At 40.9% G+C, this 15185-nt stretch overlaps 1 long non-coding RNA gene across 1 annotated transcript; it reads right to left on the bottom strand.

Annotated features, from left to right (window-relative positions):
- Nucleotides 1-2047: 2047 nt before the first annotated feature.
- LOC119629712 (uncharacterized) lies at nt 2048-3467 on the bottom strand. The gene is made up of 2 exons (XR_005245630.2): nt 3273-3467; nt 2048-2962 (listed from the first exon to the last, which is right to left on the bottom strand). It is a non-coding gene; the product is annotated as an uncharacterized LOC119629712 (long non-coding RNA).
- Between the last annotated feature and the right edge of the window lie 11718 nt (nt 3468-15185).

Raw genomic sequence — 15185 nt, 5'->3', positions numbered from 1 at the left:
AAATAAACAGGAACATACATAAATTTATATGTGATTAAATTCAACAATGGAAATAAATGCATCACTAATGGCGAAATTCACTTTGTATCATCATCATCATCATCATCATCAACAGCCCACTGAGCCCGGTCTGCGGCTCTCCTCATCCACTTCTTGCCGGCCACCGTGCGGAGGTCATCGCACCACCTAGCCAAGGGGCGTCCCACGTTACGTCTTCCGCTGCGCGGTCTCCACTCGAGGACCCGTCTGCTCCAGCGATCGTCAGTCCTACGGCATATATGGCCAGCCCACTGCCACTTCAGCTTGCTGACTCTTTGAGCTATGTCGATGACTTTAGTTCTCTGTCGAATAATCTCATTCCGTATTTTATCCTTCAGAGAAACTCCGAGCATGGCTCTTTCCATGGCTCGCTGAGCGACTTTGAGCTGACGGACCAACCGTACTGTGAGTGTCCACGTTTCGGCTCCGTAAGTCATTACCGGTAGGACGCACTGGTTAAAAACTTTCGTTTTCAGGCACTGTGGGATGTGCGATGAAAAGATTCCACGTAGTTTGCCGAACGCCGCCCAGCCCAGTTGGATCCTTCTCTTGATTTCCCTCTCCAAGCTGTGTTTACCCATCTGCAGCGTCTGCCCAAGGTATAAATATTCATCAACAGCTTCAAGCGGGCAGCCCTTCACGACGATCGGACCCGGGCTAATGTAACAATTGAACATCACTTTGGTTTTATCCATGTTCATCCGGAGTCCAATTCGTCGCGAAGAATCTGCTAAGCCGTTCAGCATCTGCTGCAGATCTTGCAACGATTCCGCCATGAGAACGATGTCATCTGCGAACCGCAAGTGTGAGATGTACTGGCCATTAATGTTTATGCCCATCTTTTTCCAATCCAGCGTCTTAAACATATCTTCCAATGCGTTGGTAAACAGTTTCGGGGAAATGACATCCCCCTGTCTCACTCCCCTACGCAATTGGATAGGGTTAGACTGCTGATTCTGTATTCGAACATTCATCGTGGCACAGTCGTAGAGGCATTTCAACACCTGGACATAGCGATGGTCTACCTGGCATCGTCGCAGAGAGTCCAGAACAGACCAAGTCTCGATGGAGTCGAAAGCCTTCTCATAATCCACGAATGCTAGACACAGGGGCCGATTATATTCTGTGGTCTATGTATGGTACTATATTATTATATAGACTTCGATAACCTTTTTACATCAGCTAGGTTTTTATTGCTTAGATGGGTGGAAGAACTCACTGCCTACCAGGTGTTAAGTGGTTACCAGAACCCATAAACATCTTCAACGTAAATGCTGCCATCCGCCTTAAAACAAGAGTTCTATGGTCTCCGTTTTAACAGTACAACGGCTGCGCGACCCTTCAAACTGAAACGCATAACTGCTTTACGGCCGAAATAGGCAGGGTGACTGTACCTACCCGTGCGGCCTCACAAGACGTCCTACCACGACTAATGACGCAAATTATAATTTTGCGGGTTTGATCTTTATTACACGATGTTATTCCTTCACCGTGGAAGTCTCTCCGTACTCTTAAGCATTTGTTAACACGTTCGCTGACAGTGAGCACTTACCCTGACATCACCAAAAGGCAGTGAAATTCTCTATACAAAATGATGAACGTCTCCCGACGTAGTCTCGTATTGGATGTATGTTTGCTTATCTAAATGTGACACTACGTTGACAGACGTGAACGTTTTACGACGTAGTGTCATAATGGCTACATATTCGATCGCCTCAATCTGGCACTACGTCTACAGACGTGGACGTCTGTCGACGTAGTTTTGTGTTGAATACATGCTTGCCTGTTTTATAGCAAAACTACGTTCACAGACGTGAACGTTTCTCAACGTAGTGTCATATTGGCCACATATTGGACTGCCTAAAGCTGGCACTACGTTTAAAGACGTGGACGTTGCACGACGTAGTTTCAAGTTGGTCATATGTTCGCCTGCCTAAGTGAGACACTACGTCGAAAAATATCTTATATACTTGGGATCTTCTGAGGAAAGATAATAAAACACATAATATTTGTAAAATAATCAAATATTTTCAAATATTAAACCTCCTACAATAATTTGTGACTTATAAAATAAACGAAATTTCCCAACAAAAAACAAAAAAATATATTAATTATTATAACATCAAATGCTATGTTATGGTATTTTTCAATATCTGTACGATGAAAAACAGATATAGTCTGAAACTTATTCAAATACACATTTCTTACACAATAATTACAAATTATTTGGTATTGTAATTAGGAACATTCAAATGATTATATCATATGTTTAACGCTTAAATTATTATAAATTATAATATTTTAATGCGCTATCGGAAATCTTCTATAACAATCTTTGTACATAATAAATATACAAAGTTTCGACACTACGGCAACGCTACTAACAAACAATAAAAAACCCTAATAATTAACTCAATAAAAGAAAACAATATTAAACATATAAGTACCAAAGTAACAAAAAAATAGTTCAACATACCCTAGTAAATAATTATAAAAATAGGAACGTATAGAGTCTCAAAAAATGAAAATAAATCTGCAAAATAAGGTTTTGAAGAGTCAGACTACGATTTATTGTTCTTGCTGTTCAAGGATTTGGTGATAATCCTGGAAACATTCAGGACATAATGGAGGAAGTCCTGGACAACCAATGCACCTGTAGCTAGTTTCGACCCTCTTCTTATTCTTTGGAACACATTTTACACATCAGAAATGAGTATTTTCGACAAGGTCTTATAGAAAATATTTCCTCTGATGAACTGGATGCACCAGTTTCTTCTATATTTTGTGGTTCATAGTTCGTGTCAGAACCATACTCACCGTCATTATCCTCGAAGGGATCTAAATCTGCTTCAGATGGCGAATTTGATGAAAAATCGTCGCACAAGCGTATTTTTGGACGTTTCTTTGAACTTTTTGCTGACATCTAAAATTAACAAATTGTTCAATTGGTAAATCAATCAACAACCTATAAAATTTCCAAGCTGGGCACAAGCTTTATCACATTAGAGGAGTAAATTAGCAACGGCTAATTACACGTAAGGTCATGAATTTTATTCTAATCCGACACTATAATAATACTACTTTGACCCAAGTATTTCAAGGAAAGTCTGTTATTTAGTAAATAAAAATACCTAAGGAAATACTAACATCACAAAATCTTATAAATACATAAACATAACGATGTTTCAATACAAATAAACACACAAAATATCATTTTTGCAAAATTTACTTACTGTTTGAGTGACGTAAACACGTGGTTGTTCACAAAATGGCAGTGGCCGCACTGATTGATCGAGAAATTAGCGTGCGCTCACGCCGGTGGACGTAGTACTTATATGCGAACTATTTACGTGTGTGCGTGAACAACTGAGACAGCAATATTAAACTACTCACAAAACAATCATGTTACGACAGTAAGAAATGTGAGATTGCTTACAATATGACAGTGAATGCTATTTTTCATATTGCTTCTATTAGAATTTGTCGGCCGACGACGTACTGCCAATGCTCATAAAAGTAAGTACCCCGTCCTTCGACGTACTGTTATACCGCAATATGTTAATTTCCCGTCTAACGACGTACTGTCAGCGAAAGTGTTAAGTATGTATTTCATTAGAAAAATTCGAACACCGTTGCGTCGCTCGATACGACTGCACCGGGCAAGCCACGACGACCTGTCAAAAGGTTATGAGGTAGTTCACATAATGAAAAAAAGAAAAAAGAAATATATAGCATAACACTCACCGCAAAACAATAGGGTTACTTCACTTATCGTTACCATCACAGTTTATCACCAATTTTTATCAAAGTCACATTGATGAAAGAAAACAAACCTTCAAACAATATCTAAGGGTATCGACCTACATATGTTTCTAATAATAGTGGCACGCTTTTATTCCACGTATCCCGACATTCTGAATGGATTCGGGTCGTATAATTTATATTATTTATACAAATAAATAAATTCGGAGTGTCTGTTTGTAATAATAAAATAATCACTTTTTATTAAATGCGTCAGTATGGATTTTTTTTTTTTTTTTTTTTTTATTGCCCTTGTAGGCAGACGAGCATACGGCCCACCTGATGGTGAGTGGTTACCGTCGCCCATGGACTTCAGCAATGCCAGGGGCAGAGCCAAGCCGCTGCCTACCGCTTAATACTCTCCACAAGCCTCGTTTGAAGAAGGACATGTCATAGCGCTCGGGAAACACCGTGGAGGGGAGCTCATTCCATAGCCGGATGGTACGTGGCAAAAAAGACCTCTGGAAACGCACTGTGGATGACCGCAGTGGCTCCAGGTAGTATGGATGAACTCTACTCCGGTGGCGGGCGGTGCGATGGTAAAAACGAGATGCCGGTATCATCTCGAACAATTCCTCAGAGCACTCCCCATGGAACATACGGTACAAAATACAGAGGGAACCGAAGTCCCTCCGCAGACCCAGAGGTTCCAAACGATCCGTGAGACCGGGATTATCGACAATCCGAACGGCCCTCCTCTGTATGGAGTCAAATGGAAGAAGCTGGTATTTGGGAGCCCCGGCCCAGAGATGGGAGCAGTACTCCACGCGAGGCCGGACTTGTGCTTTATAAAGCAAAAGCCTTTGTCCAGGCGTGAAGTACCGCTTCGCTCTGTTGAGGACTCCCAGCATTTTGGACGCCAACTTGGCTTTGCCTTCCAAATGACTCCGAAACTGGACATCGCTCGAAATGTCGACCCCAAGTATCCCAATACTCTCGGAAGGTTGCAGGGATACTCCTTGGAATTGCGGTGCCATGACAAAGGGGTCCTTCTTCGCAGTGAACGCGCAAACTTGTGTCTTTAACGGGTTGAATTGAACCAAGTTCAATTCACCCCATTTGGAGACTCGCCCCAGAGAGTTCTCCACTTCAGACACAAGTTTTGATCGTCTCTCTTGCACCACGCTCCGAGAGAGACTCTGATGGCCGATATATCGCGCATCCCCCGTGCTGTCATCCGCATAGCAATGCATGCCATCAATAGACAGCATGTCATTGATATACAGGATGAAAAGCGTGGGGGAGAGCACCGAACCTTGTGGAACGCCAGCGTTAATGGTCATGGTATCAGAACAGTCACCGTCTACAACGACCGTGATGCTCCGCCCATCCAAAAAGCTAGCGATCCACTTGCAGAGACCCTCGGGGATTCCGTAAGATGGTAGCTTCGACAGAAGTGCCCTATGCCAGACCCTGTCGAAGGCCTTCGCAATATCAAGGCTCACAGCAAGAGCCTCGCCCTTGCTCTCCAAGGCTTCAGCCCACCTGTGAGTAAGGTATACAAGAAGATCGCCAGCTGAGCGACCGTGACGGAAACCGTACTGTCGGTCACTGATCAGCTGGCGATCCTCCAGATACTTCAGGAGTTGTATATTAATTATTCGCTCCATCACCTTGGAAAGCAAGGAAGTTATCGCGATAGGCCTGTAGCTCGATGGGTCCGACCGGTCACCCTTCTTGGGGATAGGGTGGACGTGGGCAGTCTTCCATGAAGACGGAACCCTGTTAGCGCAATAAGAGAGGCGATACAAACGCGTTAGCGCAGGCGTCAGCTCAGGGGCGCACGTTTTCAGAACCACTGCAGGGATGCCGTCTGGCCCGCTCGACTTATGGACGTCCAGGAGTCGGAGTTCCCGCCTGACTGCACACTGTGTAAAGCAGATCTCCGGCAGGGAACTATCACACCGGAGGATGTTCGGTGGTGTGGCACCCCCGTCGTCCACAGTCGAGTTCGAGGCGAAGAGTTTGACCAGAAGGTCAGCCTTCTCTTTCGCACTATGGGCCAGACTGTCATCGGACTTGCGTAGTGGTGGGAGACTAGACCTGCAAAAGTTACCTTCTGCAGCTTTGGCGAGCGACCAAAAAGCACGGCTCCCAGAGGGATAGCTCTTCAGTCGCTCGCCAATTCTAGCAACGTGCTCCGATTTCGCCCTGGCAATAACCTTCTTGATACAGTACATATACCAAAATATTATATTTTTTTATTTTTGTCTGTGTATCTATTTGTCTATCTGTCTGTTTGTTCCGGCTAATCTCTGAAACGGCTGGACCATTTTGACGAGACTCTCCCTGATAGGCCTCCTACGTGCGTCGTATTCCTCAGTTTTGAGGGTCGTGACCTTTACTGAGCACTTTTTAGGACTATGTTCCTCCATTCACTTCTGTCCTCCGGGCAGTGGATAGCGACATTGATGCTAGATTCCAAAGTCGTCTTAATCTGATCGGACCAGCGCATGGGACCACGCCCTCTAGGCCTCTTTCCTTCCACTTTGATGAGAAATCTTTCGAGATTGTCACCCTTTTTCCTCGCAACGTGACCGAAAAACTCTAAAATCCTACGTAGGCAAATGGTGGAGAGTCTTAAGGAGACGCCTAGTTCTTCCAAGATTGATGCGTTCGTCCGATACACCGTCCAGGGAATCCGCAGCATTTTCCTCCAGCACCACATCTCAAACGCATCGATCCGACTTCGATCAACCTTCTTCAGAGTCCATTTCCACTGATAGGCAGCTGATGATAAAAGGAGTAACTTAGGCTATTTCTTTTAGACTAGCTTCGCCCTGCGGCGTCACCCGCGGTGCGACAACAACCGCGGGTAACATCGCGGGACTCAGATAGTATGTAATATATCGTAGACAGACGATGAGAGCACGTTTTTTTTCTGTGCCCACGCAACACATTCACACATTAAAATCACATCTCGTACTCATGGTATGTAAATATCAAGTATCACAAACGTTTTAAAAGCTGACAGCAAAAAAGTCCCTAAAGTTTTGCGTTTTTATTTATTATATTTACTAATTTACTCGCTAAAGTTTAACGCAAATAATCTTCTATATACCTATATATAAAAATGAATTACTGATCGTTAGTCTCGCTAAAACTCGAGAACGGCTGGATCGATTTGGCTAATTTTGGTCTTGAATTATTTGTGGAAGTCCAGAGAAGGTTTAAAAGGTAGATAAATATGAAAATGCTCGGAATTAAATAAAAATAACAATTTGGTTTTTCCTTTGATGTATTCCCCGTCGGACGGATTCCTTTTGTTTGTTTTAAGTTTATTTTTACAAAAGTTTAGGTCTTTTATTTATTGATTGAAGCACTACGAAGTCTGTCGGGTCTGCTAGTACATTCAATAAAAATAAAAACATCATACACGAAATACATACGATCATAAAATTTATTGACACTGCAAAATTTCATTTATGATTCATCAACTTGTAGATTATATTATCATCAATTTCTCCTTCGGTTTTATTGATTCAGTTTAGGTTAATTCAATGCCGACTTTCTATATTTATGTATGTCTATGCTGTAAAACAGTTATTTCATGGTTATGTCTTTGTATGTGTTTGTGTAAGTGTCTGAAGGGTCATAGAACTTGTTTCAGTTGATTGTCGTTTCTCACGAGGCGCTAGGGCCTGATGTTATGTAAAAATAACCTTGATCCTTTTTTTTTTTTTGTAAACTATGCTAGCTACCGATTTTTGTTAACTTCTGAGAAAGCAATAAAAATTGAGATTAGAGAGCGAACTTGAAGTTTTAATCCTACCAAATCGTTGGTAATCTTTTTTTCTACCTATGCTGATAGCCTTAAGAGGCTATATCAGCTTCTCCTTGACGTGTAGGTGAGCTCACGGGGCTCAAACCGGGTGTGTTGCTGACACTGGCCCTAGCAAGAGCAGTGCTTTGCAGAATCTACCACCGGATCGGAAACGCGACCCACTGAGAAGATCCGGCGAGAAACTGGGCTGTGTCTATGGGCTAATTTACTCGTCGAGCGCTTCGTCGCAAGTGATGGGTTCGACAAGGACGGTAACTGGTCGCTGGTAGGCTAAAGTGCTATTTCAACTATGCGCGGAACGGTAGCTGAGCTCACGGAGCTCAACCTGACAGAATTGCTAATACTGGCCCTAGCAAGAGCGGTGTTCGCTAAATCTACCGTCGGATCTGAATCGTGTTAGGTACTCTGGGTCAGGTTGGGATCAGCCATGATTTTTTTTACAACTACTATTTTTATGCAGGTCTTAACTTGATAGTTTTAGTTAGTTCTCGACATTACTTTATAAGTCAACGCCAAGGACGATTTTTTTTATTTCCCTTATAGGCAGACGAGCATACGGCCCACCTGATAGTGAATGGTTACCATCGCTCAGGAATGTCAGCAATGCCACAGGCAGAGCCAAGACGGTGCCTACTATCATGTACTCTTCGCAAGCCTCGTTTGAAGTAGGACACTGGTGGTAGGACCTCTTGTGAGTCCGCACGGGTAGCTACCACCACCCCACCTATTTCTGTCGTGAAGCAGTAATGCGTTTCGGTTTGAAGGGCGGGGTAGCCGTTGTAACTATACTGAGACCTTAGAACTTATATCTCAAGGTGGGTGGCGCATTTACATTGTAGATGTCTATGGGCTGCAGTAACCACTTAACACCAAGTGGGCTGTGAGCTCGTCCAACCATCTAAGCAATAAAAAAAAGGACATGTCATAGCGCTCGGGAAACAATAGTGTTTAACCTCTATGGAGAGGGGAGCTTAAACTAAATCCTGATGGTACGTGCCAAAAAAGTTTTCTGGAAACGTACTGTAGATGAAAGCGGGGGTTCTAGGTAGTATGAATAAACTCTACTTCGTCGACGGGCGGTGCTATGATAAAAACGAGATGATGGGATCATCTTAAATAATTCCTCAGAGCACTTGCCATGGAACATACGGTACAAAATACAGAGAGAACCGAAGTCCCTTCGTAGACCCAGAGTTTCCAAACGATCCGTAAGAATGGAATTATCGATAATCCGAACGTCCCTCTTCTGAATGGAAGTAACCGGTATTTACGAACTCTGGCCCAAAGGTGGAAGCAATACTGCAGACGAGGCCAGACCTGTGCTTTGTAAAGCAAAAGTCTTTGTCTGGACGTGAAGTACAGTTCCTCTCTATTGAGAACTCACTCTAGGAGCCCAACTTGGCTTTGCCGTCCAAATGACTCCTATATTGGACATCGCTCGACACGTCGGCCCAAAGTATTCTGATACTTGCGAAAGGTTATAGTGGTACTCCTTGAAATTGCGGCGCTATGACAAAAAGGGCCCTTCTTCGCAAGACTTAAGTCTGCAGTTAGGATGGTAGGAAGTAGGTAGGTCTTTCTAGTACATAACATTAAAAGACATTGGGTGTATCGTAACAATACATTGTTTTTTGTTATAGTAAGATTCCGCGAAATGATAACTAAGTTGGGGCCATCGTCCACGTTAATAATAGCCAGTTGATAATTACTTAGGTATTAGCATAGATATGTTTGTTTTGTACTGTTGGTTTCCCGAATAATAAAATAAATAGCGTAATATAGGATGTTTTTGGTGGTAAGACCTCTTGTGAGTCCGCACGGGTAGGTACCCTGACTATTTCTGCCGTGAAATAGTAATGCGTTTCGATATGAAGGGTGGGACAGCCGTTGTAACTATACTGAGACCTTAGAACTTATATCTCAAAGTGGGTGGTGCATTTACGTTGTAGATGTCTATGGGCTCCAGTAACTACTTAACACCAGGTGGCCTGTGAGCTTATTGACCCATCTAAGCATTAAAAAATATTAATAATAATAACAGCAGATCGTGTTCTCCGTAAAATCCAGAGCACAATCGTTCAGAACCGGACAAGGTGACCGTGTTGTGTAACGTTTATAGCGATGCACTTGGCTTCAAATGCATTTCCGACCTGTTTCCAGAAAGCTCCAATGTTTGTTTACATTTTGCACGACGGTTTACTTACGTATAGTATTTTCAACGATGTCGGCGAGACGTCGACATAACTGAATATACAATTTCGAAAAGGGCACATGTCGTATATTTTGTCAAATACGTTTTTGGAACGAAGTTCCTTACGGCAGGCTCGGAGGAGATAGGGATTTTGCTGCGCGACCGAACTGAAAAAAATGTGATAGTAAAACCGTAAGAAAAAGTCCGTGGAATAAAACCGTTAAATGAGACGTGCGCATGCGCGACAGTCGTATACACAAGCGAGTAGTGTATAATACCTTTCTTTTTCTCCTCCTTTTTGTAATTATTTCTATTTCTATGTAATTTTATGTTGTCAAACAAAAATAAAGAAACATATTTTGTTACTTTAATTGATAATTTGAATTACGTTTTTTTATTTATTTTACGTAATTTATTATTTCCTAAAATACTGAATTTCCTAAATACTTTCCTGTACTTAAATAAAAACTAATCAGCAAAATTTAAGAGAAAAATCAAGAAAGCCTACATAAAATTGAGCACGATTTTTTTTTTGCAAATTGTGTCGATTCTACGTTAGCCGAAGGAACTTCGTTCCTACCTGGTGTCCCACGACACCACATCTTTTTTTTCATATACATGTAGTTTTGAGGCTTAACCTATACCCATTTTATAATAATTCCAGTAATTTTCAATTGCTAATTAACACTAAAATATAGTATCTCAAAAGATAATATTTTAAATTTTACACTGCTTTAGAAAATAATCAGTTTTTTTTTTCATTTCCTGAACATTTTACATTTTCAGAGATATGCCCTTTTCGAAATTGCACATTCAATTAAAAATCTACTTTTTTACATTATATTATTTCTGACGTTTTGGATTATATACATACAACATAATTATTATTTTTTATAGTCGCGGACGACTTAACGCGAGATGGAGCCGTAAATATATTCAATTGTGTCTGCGGCTCGCGAAATAGGAAGAATAAATCATCATGTATATTATAGTTTTTTTTTTATTGGCTAGATGGGTGGACGAGCTCACAGCCCACCTGGTGTTAAGTGGTTACTGGAGCCCATAGACATCCACAACGTAAATGCGCCACCCACCTTGAGATATAAGTTCTAAGGTCTCAAGTATAGTTACAACGGCTGCCCCACCCATCAAACCGAAACGCATTACTGCTTCACGGCAGAAATAGGCGGGGAGGTGGTCAGACAAAAAAAAAATATTTAAAATTAGGCAGTAGCGTCGCATTACCAAACTTACACGTGTAGCTTCATAAAAACTTCATCGAGGAAGGAGCTACTTACCAAGGGCGTTACGGCGACTGAGCAAATTGTTGAAACAAATAAATTCCTACTTGCAGTTTAAATAGCTGAGAAGACGACGAAACTCTTTAAGCCAGCCCTGGCATCAGTTACCCGATTTACAAAATCAATGTTATAATAAAATTAATAAGGTGTATTTTTGTTCTGGGCAACACTGAAACATACAACCTTTTGAATCAAGCTTTGAATCGTTTTTTTTTTTCAGAGCCCTTGAATTTCTTGCAAGTAAAACGTGTATTTTTTGCCAAAGGACACATTTTTCATTAGACTTAGAGTAAACAACTTTTTTTTTTATTATTTGTTTACAGAGTTTTATAGATATAGAAAGATCTAGACAGTGAATTAAGTTTTTATTTGTACACAAAGAGATAAACAAGTACAGATACATTAAATTGTTTAATGAACTGTATTTATTAATGTCACTGCAAAATAAAATACAGTTAGACTACACAAGTTGTGGTAGGGCATATTCTACACCACAGAGGTACCACCATCTTGGCTATTTTTCGGGATCGTCCTTAATGGTACAATTGAGACAGACCTCAAGTCTCAAGATGGTATTCACGTTGTGATGTCTATTGGTTCCGGTCCGTCTAAGAAATTAAAATATATTAACATAGTCATTGTTGGCAAGAACTATAAATAAAAAAAATGTATTTTCCCACTATTCGTACGCGCTTTCAGACATAGGCATATTCTGCTGCGCATTTCTGCTGCAAGTATGCTCATGTATGCTCAAGTATATTAAGCAACGGTGGGCTTGACTGTGACCCTGGAATTACTGGCATTCATGAACCTTACCACGCTCATCTGCCTATTAAGGTAACAAAAAACAGAAAACTTGTAAAGAAAATTTAATAGTTTTTTTTTTCATAATCTGAACTTCGTTCGCATCTTTTTTTTTTGCTGGCTGTCCCGAACTTTAAAACTATAAAATGCTTCTGCTGTCTTCTATCAACAATACATCGCACAAATCAAAATAGAGAATGTGCAGATTACCCACGAATATCCACGACTACCCAATTCCTAAAATATTGTGTCTCCAAGATTTTAATACCGTGCACATTAATTTGGTTCACCGGTGCACGAATTCTGGTAGGGTAATTATAATAAAAAAAAAACAATTAATTAGATATTATTAGGGGATAATAAGGTTTTTTTTCCTACCTATTCTAGTGACCTCGATGGGTCATACTAGATTCACCGAACGAGTAGGTGAGCTCACGGGGGTCTAACCTGGTGACGTTGCTAACACTAGCCCCGGCAAGAGCAGTGCGTCGCAGAATCTACCATCGGATTAGAAACGCGACCCATTAAGAAGACCCGACGAGAAACTCAGTGAGCTGTTTCTGAGGGCCATTTTCTGATTACATCATTAATAGTAATATTTAAAGGAATTCAAATAATAATAATAATAATAATAAATATTTTACTAACAATCACGCCACGTTAACTGGTCCCGTGATAAGTTCGTAAAGAACTTGTGTTACAGGTACCAGATAACGGAAATAAATGTAAGATTTTTTTATTATACACATACATATATTTAATATACATCCATAACCCAGGTAAAAACATTTATATTTATCATACAAATATCTTCCCTTGGCGGGATTAGAACCCGCGACCCCCTTGTGTAGTGACCATGTCGCTTACCACTACACCAGACGGCCATTATATTACATTAGTATCACGTCAATCGTTGTTAGTCATTGACCGCACAAACAGAATAATGTCGGTTGTCTCCTTTGTAAAGAGACATCTGCAAAGGAAGTCTCTTAAGGCGAAGTACACAAGGCATATCTATATTTTAATACCTGAAGCAAAAACTTTGTATCAATTTTTACTAAAATTGCGCAGACGGAGGAGGAGTGTGAGATTTCCCACACTTATAGAGAATAAAGAGAAGGAGTACAGAATGCTATTATTTTTTTAAATTATGCATAAAAATACATTAAATCAATTAAAAATACATTACACACACTACCATGTATTTGACACAACACATACATATAAATATACCCCTTATTTGCTCTTGTCATTATTATCGTCCGTGAGCAACGGTAACCACTCACGATCAGGTGGGACATCTGCCTACAAAGGCACCGGCAAAAAAAACGTTAGTGTGCTAAATGTTTGATTTGTTAGCAACAGTCGTCTGAGATTTTATATGCTATTTTTTTTTTTTTTTCAATGCTTAGATGTGTGGACGAACTCACAGCCCACCTGATGTTAAGTGGTTACTGGAGCCCATAGACATCTACAACGTAAATGCGCCACACACCTAACCAAATTACCTAACAAAATCAAATTACCTAACATTTTTTGGCGCCACAATGTGTCAATTGTTAAAAAAATTATCATACCATCCAATTATAAATTTTTATTTTTTTTTCCGGGCCGAGGGCCGTACCTCCTACGAGGTCCCCGCGCCTAGAGGGCGCGCGGGGTATGTGAGACTCAACGATCTGCAGGTGTTGAGAGCAGACCGCGGGCCCAAGGAATTTAGGGCCCACCAACTAAACGACTCCCCTGCACTCTTACACCCGGCGTCCGATCTCCGTCCGGGGTCAAAACCCGGTCAGAGTAGGGGGTTCACCATGCAATTATCCATAGAATAAGATAACAGCCACTATACACGAATACAACACAAACCATAAAATTGTTTTGCAATTGCAATTGGTCAATTACAGTTCTGATTCTGAAAATTCCAATATAATTGGAATATAATGTGAAAATTAATTCTAGTAGATAAATACAGTGCAAGTTTAATGTTCTCCTTAATACAAATCGCTTTAGTTCTACCCTACCTAGTTTCAACTTGCGTCATACCTGTCCCGCACAGATATTGCGAGTAGCTTTCTAGAAGGGTATTATCATTTATACATAATAATATTATTTAAGACCTGAAAACGCATTAATTGCGTATTGGGCAGCAGTTAAGGTAACGCTGATATAGCCTCTCAAGGCTGTCAGCATAGGGAGGAAAAAATAAATTAAAATGCAATAGAGATCCAAATACAAGGGGTAAGTACTTCTTATTTATTTATTTATTTCGTTTATGTTCATGTCATGTTCGTGTGCTGCTGAATTCGCAATAACATAATGTTGGTATTTCCGCGCAATTTCGTCATGCACTTCTGCCAAAAGTCATAAAAGAGAATAATGCACGCCTCACTCGAGTGTGAATCTAACTTTATATTACCATATGCCTATTTTCATGACAATGTACCACAACAAATCTTGATAAAAATACAAAAGATTATGATACGCGATCAGATTAAAAAAGTGGTGATTCCCAGTGGCCGGTCTACTTTTCGTTTTGTTACGTAATGTCGTCATTAATAAAGGTGGACATATATAAAAATCAGCTTTCAGAATTTACGTGAAGTTAAATCATTATTTTGGGAGCTTTAAAGCGTCTGCAAAGCAATTAGGCCGACGGAAAATGTCTGGGAGTATTGGCGACTTATTTTTAAGGATATTGCCTAAAATATACGTAAAAATCAGCTTTCAGAAAATACGTGAAGTAGGTCATGATTTTATGTACCTTGAGTACCTGATACCTGAAAATTGGCCTTCTAAGCAAGGTAGCAGGTAGACATGCGCTCTTAGTACATACTAACACTACGCAAGCAGCCACATTTCGTTCGTCAGAAAATACGTGACGTCTGGGGGCCCTGGGATCTTGGACTATTTGGCGCGTTATTCACTCGTCTGTTTCAAATACCTTGTTTTCCATGACAGCTAACGCCACAGATAATACGGTTCATGTTTGGGCGGACTGTGCAGTGTGCTTAGTGCGAGTTTTTTAACGTTCTCGATAACGTAAAAGTTAACTCAAATTTGTATTCAGTTGGAACAGCGCCCCTAGCGGCAAATGTAGGCATTTTTTTTTTTCCCTACCTATGCTGATAGCCTTGAGAGGCTATTTCAGCTTCGCCCTAACGTTAGTAGGTGAGCTCGCGGGGCTCAACCGGAGAGTTGCTAACACTGACCCTAGCAAGAGCAGTGCTTCGCAGAATCTACCACCGGATCGGAAACGCGACCCACT

The sequence above is a fragment of the Bombyx mori genome, chromosome 16 (assembly GCF_030269925.1).
Source record: "Bombyx mori chromosome 16, ASM3026992v2".
NCBI lineage: Eukaryota > Metazoa > Arthropoda > Insecta > Lepidoptera > Bombycidae > Bombyx > Bombyx mori.
The sequence above is the reverse complement of the archived record's forward strand: the minus strand, read 5'-3'. Positions and strand labels throughout refer to the sequence as shown.